Genomic DNA, 12,341 nt, shown 5'->3' on the forward strand with positions numbered 1-12,341 from the left:
GGTCAGCGGGTCAGCCCCACAGCGGGCATTTACCCCACCTTCCCGTGCAGCAGTTTCCCTCCCTGTCTCCCCATGTCTCTTTGTCTGAAAATCTGTTGTTTTGCAATCAGCTCTACCAGTAAGTTACAGGACCGCCTTTGTGTCTGGCCTGAACCTCTCAGCGAAGACACAATAGGACCTGGTAACATTTCCATCTGGAAAGGCTGGATGTGTTGTATTCGAGCAGGGCTAGTGGGAAGCAGACACAAGCTCTAATCCAGATGGGACGGTTGGGGTCCCAAGGCCACCGATCATGGCCCCCCACTGGAGTCAGACAGGGGACGGGGACAAGGGAGGGGCGAGGGGCCCTCCCAAACCAGGGTCCCCATCAGCGCTGTACACAGAACCAATCAGAAAAGTGCTATCTTGGGCCAATCAGAAACTTGCTCTTTTCAGTCCTGCATTTGAACCTGCTGCTGTTGGCATGACCAATCAGAAGATGGTCTTTTCAATCCTTCATTTGCATGTGGGCACAGCCAACTGAAAGACAGGGATCCTGACCCTTCATTTGCATGCTCCAGGAAGCCTGGGGAGCTGTCCCGATGCCCCATTGGCCTGAGGGCGATAAAGGGAATTCTGGGTACAGAGGACCCCTTCCCGGGTCCTGGTCTCTTCTCCGAAGCTCTTTTCCACTTTTGCTGCCTTTTCTGTGTCCCTTCCAGTGCTTTATTCAGGGCTCCAAGGCCCTGAAAAAAAGCCCCAGGGCCCCTTGGTGGTGACAGCAGCGCCAGGCTGAGGGCCTGAGCCTGAATAAAGATGGCCCGAGTGGAAAATACACCCCGGGGCCAAAGATCTGGAATGAAAAAGCCCAACACTATTTACACACACACTTTTGCATGTTACCTGTCAGAATGATATTTCTAATAAATTAGGCAAAAAACAATGTAGTATTAAAGTTGTTTTCATGCTTCTGTTTTTTAAAGTATGACTACCAGATATTTTAAAGTGATATATGCGGCTTCCGTTATGTTCTGCTGAAAGGAGTGGTAAATAGCAGCTGCACTAGTTAGGTAGAGGGAACGTCAGGGATGCAGAAGGTGGCTCTCAGGTATGGGGGAGTGATTGGGTAGGAGGAATAATTTGGGGAGAGGGGATGGGACAGGGTCTCCCTATACAGTCCAGGCTGGCCTTGAACTCAGGGAGATCCTCCTGCCTCAGCCTCCCGAGTGCTGGGATTACAGGCATGAGCCCCACACCCAGAGCAGAGGACTTTTATTTTTTATTTTATTTTATTTTATTTTTGGTACTAGGGATCGAACTCGGGACCTTGCGCTTTCGAGGCAGGTGCCGGAACCGCTGAGCTAAATCCCCAGCCCTAAGGACTAACTTTTATTGAGGGTGCTCTGGATAGAAGCCAGGGCCTCGCACATGCCAGGCAGGAGGAGCAGCTTTCATGGTCCATCACACCGGTGGGTGGAAAGGCATCAGGTATCTCAGAGTAGCTGGCACTCAAGAGGGTCCAAGGAGGTCCCCAGGGTAAGGAGAAGTGGGAAGGACATCTCCTCAAGAGTCCTGACCCTGCCCACATTGTCTTGGTGTCTAACGATAACAATCCCCTTAACTCCCTGGCCCGGTTCCTGTTTACAGAAGAGACCAGCGACCACGGACCAAGTCAGACGGATATAGGAGATGAAATATGAAAATATTATATCCCGCAACCTGTTAGGTGTCTAATATGCCAAGCTCTAAATCAAATAATGAATTGTGGGGAAAATGGAGGATAAGAGTGGAAAAATAGCCGGGGGTTTAGCATGGTGGTTCCAGTCCCTGCCTCGAAAGCACAAGGTCCTGAGTTTGATCCCTGTACCAAAAAAACAGAAGAGAGAGTAGAAAATTATTTATTGAGAGGATGGCTCCCGAGAGCCAGGAAGGGACCCCACTGTACAGGGAAGTGGGATAGAGCAAAGCCCTCATGGGTACTCTGGGGGCTCCCAGTTAGAGAAGACCCTCGAGGGAGGTTCAGTCTCATTCTCAGTGATGCGGCACAGTTGAAAATGAAACCAAGACAAACTGCAGTCCCAAGGGCCCTGGGATGGCCAATTGCTCCGAGGAGGAGCACAGGGCAGTTTTCCACGGCAGCCCTCAGCTGTTATCGAACATACTCGGGACAGAGGCAGGAATGGGGATGGCAGGCAGCCACCGCTGAATGTGCAGGAACAGTTACTTCTGCAGAGTAGCTAGCAAGGGAGGAACAAGGCATTCGCCCACTGAGCACAAAACCATCACATTTCCATGGCAGCTTAATGGGTAACCTAGTCTGTTGCTATAAGCAACTTTCACTGCTGAGCAAAAGACTGCTCTGCATCTTGATGCTTCCGTGCTGCTGTGATATCTCAGCCCTGTGCCCTCATTGGAGCTCATGGGCCTCAGGGGCAGCTGTCACTGCTTCCATGGGACACGTCGCACCTGGGCTGAGCTCCAGCTGCATTCTGTAGGCCAATGAGAAAGAAGTTATTGGGCCGGGGATGTACCTCAGTGGCACTGAACCTGCCTGGCAAGCTCAAGGTGCTGAGTTCGATCCCCGGTACCAGAAAAAAAAAATGCACATGGAACGAACAAAGAACTTCTCCAGCAGGTGATGGATCTGGGGTTTCCTGCACCCATCGAGGCAGCTGATGCCTCTCTAGACTTTACCATACCAGGTGTCATCACTAACCTCATCCCCAGGATGTAGGCCTGGCCCCAACTGCTGGGTCTCCGGCCACAGTTGCAGCATTTTCTCCTTTTGTCCCGATTCTCAGGGGCTCAGCTCCGTCTGACTGCCCATAATATTTCTCCCAACGGAGCTGTCTGTAACAGGACGCCCGGCCCCGGAATAGCTGCTCCCCCTTGTAACCGCGCGCCTGGGACAGGGCGTCAGGCCTCACACGTGGGAGCCAGTGCCCGGTTGGGTCTTTCTCCTTCTACGAGTCTCTCTCGTCTTTATTTCCTGCACCCAAAGTGCAGCTAGAGAGCCCCAGTCCGCCTACCAGAAGAGTTCGGCTTCAGGCCCGCTGTCTCCCATCGCGGAAGAATCTTCAGGGCCGGCCAGGAAGAGCTTAGACAGCGTTTGCCGTAGAGAGCGGTTCAGAGAAGCGGGACCCGGTGTGAGGGGCTGGGCTGTGTGTTCCCCTATCTGGCCGCACCGCCTGGGAGCTGTGTTCAAATCCAAACCCCTCCCCCTTGCCGGAAGCTGAGCTCCATCGCCCTGAACTCTGCGGCTGAGGGCGGAGTCCGCGGACAGAGGGAGGTGTACAGGTGAGAAGGCTGGCTGGCCGCCGCTCATCCGGGCCCTGAGACCCCAGGAAGGCTTTGAAGGAGTGAGGAAGGGTCGCATCACTTTTCTGTGCTGAAGCTGTCCTTTTTTTCTGTACCAGGGATTGAACTCAGGACCTGGCGCTTGCGGGGCAGGCACGGTGCCGCTGAGCTACATCCCCGGCCAAGCGGTCCCTTTTCTTTTGATTTTTCTCTCTGTTGGTCCAGGTTTGCAGAGCGCAAGGACGGTACTCGCTGCGGGGAGCTCCCTCCGCTCCGCCCTCCTCCCTCCTCTCCGTCCCCTTCGTGTTCGCAAAGCATCAAGCTCCGTTTCCTGTGATCTGTCTTGTAATTTGTTCTTTATTTTATTTTGCTTATTTAGTTATTTATGCTTGGTGTTTTGAGACAGGGTTTCACAATGTAGTCCAGGCTGGCCTCCAACTCACTGCAGTCCTCCTGCCTCAGCCTCCTGACTGCCAAGAGTACAGGTATGCATCACCGCACCCAGCTTCTTTATTCGTATTCTGGGTTTCTCCTAAAGGAGAAACCATGCGATATTTAAGCTTGTATGTCCGTTTTATTTTACTTAACATTATGGTCTTGCTGGGGGGTGTGGTGGTGCACAAAACAAAAAAGCAAGCAAACAAACCAAAAACAAAGAAAAAGATGACGTATGTACGAAACTGAAAGAGTTAATATATATAAAATGCCCAAAAGCAAATCCGAGCTATTCAACTTATGTTTACTCTTACTATTTCCCCACTAGTCCTAGAGACCCAACCCAGGGCTCTCCGCCCACCCCCAGTATTTTCTTTTAGGGCAGGGTCTCAGTAAATCGCTGAGGTGCCACCTTGTCCTGCTAGAGTTATTTTTACATATGAGAAAGCTCAGCTCAGATTGCAGGGCTTGGCCAGAACAAGTGATTTCTTTCTACCTGATCATTAGCAGGACTGAAAATCAATGAGTTGCAATCTTGGCCGGGGATTTAGCTCAGTGGTTCTGGCGCCTGCCTCGACAGCGCAGGGTCCCAAGTTCGATCCCCGGTACCAAAAAAAAAAAAAAAAAAAAGAGTTGCAATCTTAGGGTTAATTGCTCAATAATCAATGAGAGAAAGATAAGTTTTGATCAAATTGAGACTAGCTGGGTGTGTTGGTGCACACCTGTAACCCCAGCACTCAGGAGGCTGAGGCAGGAGGATCGCCATGAGTTCAAGGGCAGCCTGGGCTGCAGAGTGAGTTCAAGGCCAGGATGAACTACATAGCAAGAACCTGTCTTACAAAAAAAATAAAAATAAAAAAATAAAAATAAAAAAAAGAACGTGTCTTACAAAATCAATCAATCAATCAATCAATAGGGACTTTATTGGATTGTGAGAATCAAAACTGGACTTTGTGTGGTGGTGCACACCTGTACACCCAGCAAAAAAGCAAGAAGAGTAAAGGAATCATTTTCCTATGCGACAATGGAGACCACCCCGCGTGAGTTTTACAAATGCCAGGGTTTGGGAGCCCTGAGGACCAACCTCTGACCTTCGTCTAAACTCCGGCAGGGGCAGGGAGGCCACAGAGGAAGTGAAATCTCAAGCCCCGAATTGCTAAGGACTCACCAACCACAGCGGCGGAAGCCCGAGTGAGTAGAAGTAATCTTAGGCACAACGGCATAAACTGGCAAAGTAGCCATAGTCACAGAGCTTAATAAAACAGTAATAAATACAGATTAAAGGAAGATCTTGTTCTCAGGAGAAATATAAAACTCTTAATTATCAGCAGCATTATGCAGCAGGGTAAAGCCAGTTCGAAGGGTCAGCTGACAGCTCTGGGAGTTCCTTGGTGTCCTGAAGTAAGATCCTAACAAACTGGGTAAAATGGCTCACGCCTGTGATTCCAGCACTCAGGAAGGCTGAGGCAGGAGGATCTCAGTGAATTTGAGGCCAGCCTGGGCCTCCAAGTGAGTTCAAGGCCCGCATGAAATTCATAGTGAAACTCTGTCTGAAAACCAAAGTAAATAAATAAAAAATCAACTAGGCAGAAACTAGGGCTTTGTGTTTTGCTTTAAATCAGGGTTTCCCAAGCTTGGCCCAGTTGACATTGGGATAGGGTTCTGGCCACTGCTAGGATTTCCACAGTGTCCCTGTGCCCCTGCTCACTAGATGCCCACAGCACCCAGCCCACCTCCCCAGGGGTGACGGCCCCCGGTGTCTAGGACACTGCTGTGTCTCCTGGAAGGGTGTGGCAGCCCAGGCTTTCTGTTCTGGGTACTGGGTGCTCTGACACCTGGGCCCCTGCTGTCCCTGCAGGGCTGGTCACTTCCAGCCTGGGATGGCTCCCTAGGGAAAGCACAGCCCTGCCCACACCTGCCCTCCTGGGCTCCCCCTCTGGGGCTGCCCAAGCCCGAGCCAAGGCAATGAAGTGAACTATCCATCCTGAACCACATGGAAAGACCCTGTCTCCAAAAAATACATTATGCTAAGTGAAATAAACTAGGCACAGAAAGAAAAGTACTGTGTGGATTGTCTCCTACGTGGGATGTGAAACAGCTGAACTCATGGAGGCTGAGTGAGATTACAGGTACCAGGGTCGGGAGAGGGCAGGGGACTGGGATTCTATGTGTGGTGGTGAAAAAGATACAAAGTTTCAGTTAGACAGAGGAGTACGTTCAAGAAGTTTGTTGTACAACATGGTGACCGTGCTTAATAACAATGTGTCCTATTGTGGAATATCTCTGAGTAGCTCTTAAGTGTTCTGACAAGAAATGGGCAGTGTGAGGTAACCATCTCACAGACCACACCCAGGGAAAGGCGATGTGCACCCTAAATAGACACAATTTTAAATTTGTCAGTTTCCTTGCTGGATGTGGTGGCCCAGCCCTGTCATCTCAGCACTTGCGAGGCTGAGGCAGGAGGATTGCCGTGAGCTCAAGGCCAGCCTGGACTATGTGGTGAGTTCTGCTGGGATGTCAGACCCTGTCCCCCGAAAGAAAACCAACAAATAAATAAATCTGTAAATTAAAAAATGTGACTGCTAATTTGGTACCCAAAATTAACTCTCTCAAAAATAAATAAAGTGGCCGAGGATTTAGCTCAGTGGCAACGCGCCTGCCTCGCAAGCGCAAGGTCCTGAATTTGATCCCCGGTACCGGAAAAAAAAATCAATAAATCAATCAAAAGTAAGTTACCATCTCCGGATGCCCCTGCATGCACAGCAGGTGCCTGAGCCTCCTTTGCCTTCTTTCTGTTCACAGGTGAAGGCATCCTGTCCGCGCGTCCTCCGGGTCCCGTCTGTCCTGCCCACCGTAGGACCCGGTGCCGGCGACCACGCGTCCTTTCGCTCACCGCCACTAGAGGGCGCGCGGGGCCCGCCTGAGCCTTCACTGGCCGGGCTCTGAGAAGGGAGTGACCCGCGGCCACCAGGGGCGGGGCCGGGGTGGCCACCAAAGGGGACAGGACTGCTGTTAGAGGAACACATTTTCAGACCCATCGCATAGCAGGGAATTTCTTTCTTTTTTGTTACCGGGAATGGAACTCGGGTCCTTGCGCTTGCGAGGCAGGCGGCAGAACCACTGAGCTAAATCTCCGGCCCAACAATTCCTTTTTTGAAACAAGTTCTCTGTAAACCATGCTGGCCTTGAATTGGAAGGGACCCTCCTGCCTCAGCTTCCCAAGTGCTGGGATTACAGGCATGGGCCACCACGACTAATCCATAATAATGCATATTCCAAAATAGCTCAGAGTCAATTCCAAATGTCTGACCACAAAAGAATGATAAGAAAGGTGATAGATATGTGTATTAGTTTACTTATTGTACATTATATACGTATATCACATCACATTCTATCTCATAGCTGTAAATAATCATGATTTGTCCATTTAAAATGATATTAGGGGCCGGGGATTTAGCTCAGTGGTTCTGGTGCCTAAGGTCCTGAATTCGCAAGGTCCTGAGTTCGATCCCCGGTACCAAAAAAAAAAATCACATAAAATGATATTAGCTGGGCACGGTGGTGCACGCCGGCCTGCTGTCCAGGAACCCTGCTGGAGGCATGTGTGGGAGCTAGGGCTGGAGGCACTAGGATGTCAGAGCCTTCGGGGAGGTAGTTCAGGGAAGGCCCTGGGTTCAATACCCAGTGCTGCAAAAGGAGGAGGAAGAAGAGATGAAGGAGGGGGAGGGGGAGGAGGAGGAGGAGACGGAGGCTCCCCGTTCCCTGGCTGTAGTTCAAGGCTGGATGGCCCCCAGGCTCCTGGTCTGTATCTAGGTCCCTTTTCCTGGTGGGTCTGGTCCTTTACACAGGAAGAGTTGACGGAGCTGACCCACTGCGTGAGAAGCCGGCACCTGGTGGTCACACTGGCAGCTCTGCAGTGGGAGCCGGGGGGCCAGGAGCCGGGCATGGTGAGGTCAAGTGGACCCTGCCGGCTCCTCTGCACCGCAGCCCTCTCTGCCAGGCCGAAGCCGTCCTTCCGAGGGCAGAGTCCCAAGACTGTGAGTCACTTTCCACCGCCTCAGGCCCCACAGACTCGGCCGTGACCTCAGGGACACTCGGGCCAGGCCGGGACGCTGCCACTGCCCAGCAGAGGCTGGGAAGTGGGGACCCTCGGAGCTCCGGCCAAGACAGTGTCCTCTGGCCGGGCCACGGACCCAGCCAGCTGCGCTGACACAGGACCTGGGGGGCAGCCCCATGGGTCCTGGGACCTCCCACCTCAGTGCCTCCCCCTTCCTTCGGGCCCTGCAGTGACTCTGGTTTGCAGACAGGAGCTGAGAGAGGGCAGCTGTCCCTGCCAGGACTGGGGACCCCAGATCCACCGCGTAGCCCAGAGGGGCTCCAGGCTCAGCCTCCTGAGGAGGACAGATGGTGTCTGTCATCCCAGCAGAACAGGCTGCGTATGTCTGGAGGGCGTGGGCTGCGCCTGGGCTGAGGAAGGAAGTGGCTGTGCTTCCCAGAGCTGCAGCTGAATGCGCTCAGCGGGCTGGAAATCATTCAAGTCTCTGTCCCAGCAATCTGGAGAAATTCAGATGGCACAGCCCACAGCCGTGTGCGTATTTTAAAAAGGAATTAAGAAACTGTTTACCTAAAAAGAAAATTTTCCAGTATATATAGTCTTTTGTTTTGTTTTTTGAGACAGGATCTCGTTACATAGTTCAGGCTGTTCTTGAATTCACTATCTAGCACAGGCTGGCCTTCAACTCACTATGATCCCCCTGCCTCAGCCTCTTGAGTGCTGTAATTACAGATGTGCAGCTCCATGCCAGGCTCAGGATGTAGTCTGAACGGAAAAGGGCAAGATATACAACAGTGTATGAAGATGTCATTTTTTTGTATGAGAAAATATAAATATAAGACTATGTATTCCCATTTCATTGTGTTTGTATAACACTGGAAGGATACACAAGAAACTAATCAAGCTGGGTGTGGTTGCACCTGCCGGTAATCTAGCACTCAGGAGCCTGAGGCAGGAGGATCACCACGAGTTGGAGGCCAACTAGAGCTACACAGTGAGACCCTGTCTCAAAAAACACAAGGGCCATAAATTTAGCTGAGCACTAGTGCCTGCCTGGCAAGCACAAGGTCCTGAGTTTAATCCCTGGTTCCAAAACAAATAAACAAACAAACAAACAAAAAAGTAAGAAAGAAAGAGAGAAACTAATGAACCTGGTGACCTTTTTTTTTAGACAGGGTCTTACCATGTAGGTCAGACCAGCCCTGAACTCACTGTGCAGTCCAGGCTGGCCTCAAACTCCAGGCAATCCTCCTGCCTCAGCCTCCCAACTGCTGGGATTACAGGCCTGTACCACCACGCCCAGCCCCTGGTGACTTCTGAAAGAAGGCAAAACATGAAACGTGAGAGAGGGAGTGGAACTTCCCGTGACCGCACAGACTTCCTACCCAGCACATCGATGCGTTGCTTGTTTACATCTGTACGTGTGCTGCACTCTCGAACATGCAGAGCATATCGCCTGCCAGTGCATGCAGAGCCATGTAATAAACAGGCAGGTGTTTCTGGAAAGAGGGAAGAGTGAGGATTATAGAATGGCTATTTCTGGAGAGAGGCACAGTAAATCAGCAAAGGCGGAAGGGAAGACGCACTGGCAACTGGGAAGCCGGGCCAGAGGGGACTTCACGCTCCACCTTTGAACACAGCACCCCGGCGGAGCCCTGGACTGCTCGTGGATTTAACAAACTATTTATAAATCGCACGCAGCCTCGCAATGCCAGATGGGTGCAGTAGCCACCCCCAGCCACGGTTTTGCTCTCTGAGGTTCCAGTTGCCATTGTTAACTGTGGCCTAAGAACACTAAGTGGAAAATTCCAGATATCAGCAATGCATACATTTTATTTTGGTTTCTTTTGGTTTTTGGTTTTTTGGTTTTTTGAGATAAAGTCTCACTATGTAGCCCATGCAGGTCTTGACCTTACGGTGATCCTCCTGCCTCAGCCTCCCAAGTGCTGGCGCCTGCGCCACCACACCTGGGCAGGAGTTTTTAATTTAAACACACACATGCGTTTCCCTCGGCCCTGTAGGAGCCACTCAGGAAGCTCTGGAGAGAACTTGCGAAAACCACCTGGTTTTCACCCTCAGTGACCACTGAGGGAGGGTGGCTGGAGTCCAGACCACGGACGCAAGTCGTCAGAAGACAGCTGCTTCTGTACTTTCCTAGAGGAATCTGGGGAGAGAGTGAGAGGGGGGGCTGAGCAGGACGCCCTGCAGGACAGCAGGGAGAACCCCACCTCCTGGGAAACCCGAAACCCAGACACACGAGAGCTCCCTTCCCCGAGGGGCTCAGGACACCAACGGCAACTCAACTGCAGCAGCGATTCCTGGTGAGATCTGAGATGAAATCAACCGGGCTTGGCACCTCACCTAGCATCCACCTGGCTGTGTCCCAGGGAACAGGAAAACAAAGCCGTTTCCCTTCCTGTGGGGCGTGGGAGTAGTAAGCACGAAGATATGCCCCACCTGAACCGGGAACCTACCAGTGTTACCTTACTTGGAACAATGATCTTCAAAGACTTCATTAAGTTAAGACTCTAGGAGCCAAGATTGGTGACACATGCCTGTGATCCCAGCACTTGGGAGGCTGAGGCAGGAGGATCACTGCAAGTTGAAGGCCAGCTACATAGTGAGTTCCAGGCCATCCTGGACTTCATAACAAGCCGTCCTGGATAATCCAAGTGGATTCCAAGTATAATGAAAATATCTTACTAAGACACAGCTGTATGGACAGTTGGCACGGGGGTGGAGGGGTGTGCAGACAGGACGCAGAGCTTGGAGTATGAGGCATAAAACAAGGAGCACAGACAGCCAGACAGCTATCAGAAGCCAGGAGGGCCAGGGACCCAGTCCCCGCGGGGGAGGCTTCAAAGCTCTGCTGCTCCTTGATTCCAGACTTCTGGTTTTTGGAACTGGGAGACAGGAAGTTTCTTCTGTTTTAAGCCAAGATGGTGCGGATTTGTCCCAGCAGCCTCAGGACCCTGACTGAGAACAGCAGCCCCAGAGCCCCCAGGCAGGCTTCTTCCTTCACATCTCTTCGCCTTTCCTCCCCAGGAGACCCCAGCTTCCAACTGCAACCTAGACAGCTCTCCTTCCAGTCACCACTTTGGAGGTGGCGAGCTGATGAGACCTGAAGGGAGCAGGTCCTCAGTGTCCTACACAGGCCAGATACCTCGGGAGTCACTGAGACCCTACTCGTCTGAGGACGGTGGGAATATCCCTTCCCAGCGGAAGGACAGAAAGGAGCCAAGTGAAAAGACCCCAGCCTCATTGAGGACAGAAACAGCAGCCTCTGCCTGGGTGTGAGCAGCAAGCAGCTTTCCCGCAGTCTGGCTGTGACACCACGCTGTGCACAACGCTGCCCCGCCCAGGGCAGGTTGGCCTGTCCACCCTAAGTCCTATTAGCCCACAAGGCCAAAGCCCTTCCAACAAGCCCAGGATCCAATCAATCAAGTGTCCACCCTCAGAAGGTGGAGAGGGACCCCTACCCCATAAAACAGCACAGCAGCCCCAGACTGGGAGGTGTCCCAGTCAGCCCGGAGCTTTGTCCTGTGAGTGGCTCTTTACCACTTCCTCTTGCAATACCTGCAGCAAAATTACTTTCGCTTTGCACTGGTCTTCTGCTAGCTGTTTGATTGTTTGTTTGTTTGTTTGTTTGTTTGGAGACAGGCTCTGGCTGTATAGTTTGCATAAGATTGGGCGTGTTCAGACTGGCAGGGCTGTAGACTTGCTATGCTTGGGGACCGCACTATAGATTAGACCCAGAGCAGGCTGTGAAGAGTTAACCCCAAACTGGTTTGCTTTGGGCCAACATTAGGAGGTCAGAGTGACTCGCACCCAAATTCCATTCCCAGAGTTAAAACCTTCTTTACTAAAAAGATAAGCTTAATTATTAACCACAACCTATAGTCTGTTCTGTCCCTAATTCAAGAATGCTTTGTCAGCCTGGGATTTAGCTCAGTGGTTTCAATGCCTGCTACACAAGCGCAAGGACCCGAGTTCGATTCCCAGTACCAAAAAAAAAAAAAAAAAAGAATGCTTTGTCTCTTCCTTTATAAGCCTTGTCTGCATCAGCAACGCGTCCATAGCAACTCCACGCAGCCCCCTTACCTCAATCTAACAATGATGTTACCAATAAACATCAACAGCTTAGGTGCTCAGGGCCTTGCTGGTTCAGCCTTGCTTATGTGAGCACTGGCCATCCTGCCTCCCTGTCTCTCCATCTCTTTGTCTTTCTTCTCCACGGGGGTTATAGCACTGAGCAGGAGATCCAAACCGACTGCAGAGGTAGTTCGGGCTGGCCTTGAATTCGAAGCGATCCTCCTGCCTCAGCCTCCCAAGTGCTGGGATTTGGTTTTCTGTTCTGACTCTTCTTCCTCTCTCTAGGTCAGAGAGAGAGATAAACCCAGCTAGAGTGAGTGTGGTGACCCCTAGCCCTAGACCCAACAGCTGTAACATCCTGAACCCTTTGTCACCAGGGAAAGAGCTCAGATCCTCCGTACTAGAGTCAGCTTTTCTAGCCTGCCTGGCTCTGATGTAGGAAGGCGCCGTCACTATTCACAAATGACTGTATCCACCCTGCTGC

The sequence above is a fragment of the Heterocephalus glaber genome, unplaced genomic scaffold (genome assembly GCF_053883595.1).
Source record: "Heterocephalus glaber isolate CG9 unplaced genomic scaffold, H.glaber_assembly_v1.0 deba00001745, whole genome shotgun sequence".
Lineage (NCBI taxonomy): Eukaryota > Metazoa > Chordata > Mammalia > Rodentia > Bathyergidae > Heterocephalus > Heterocephalus glaber.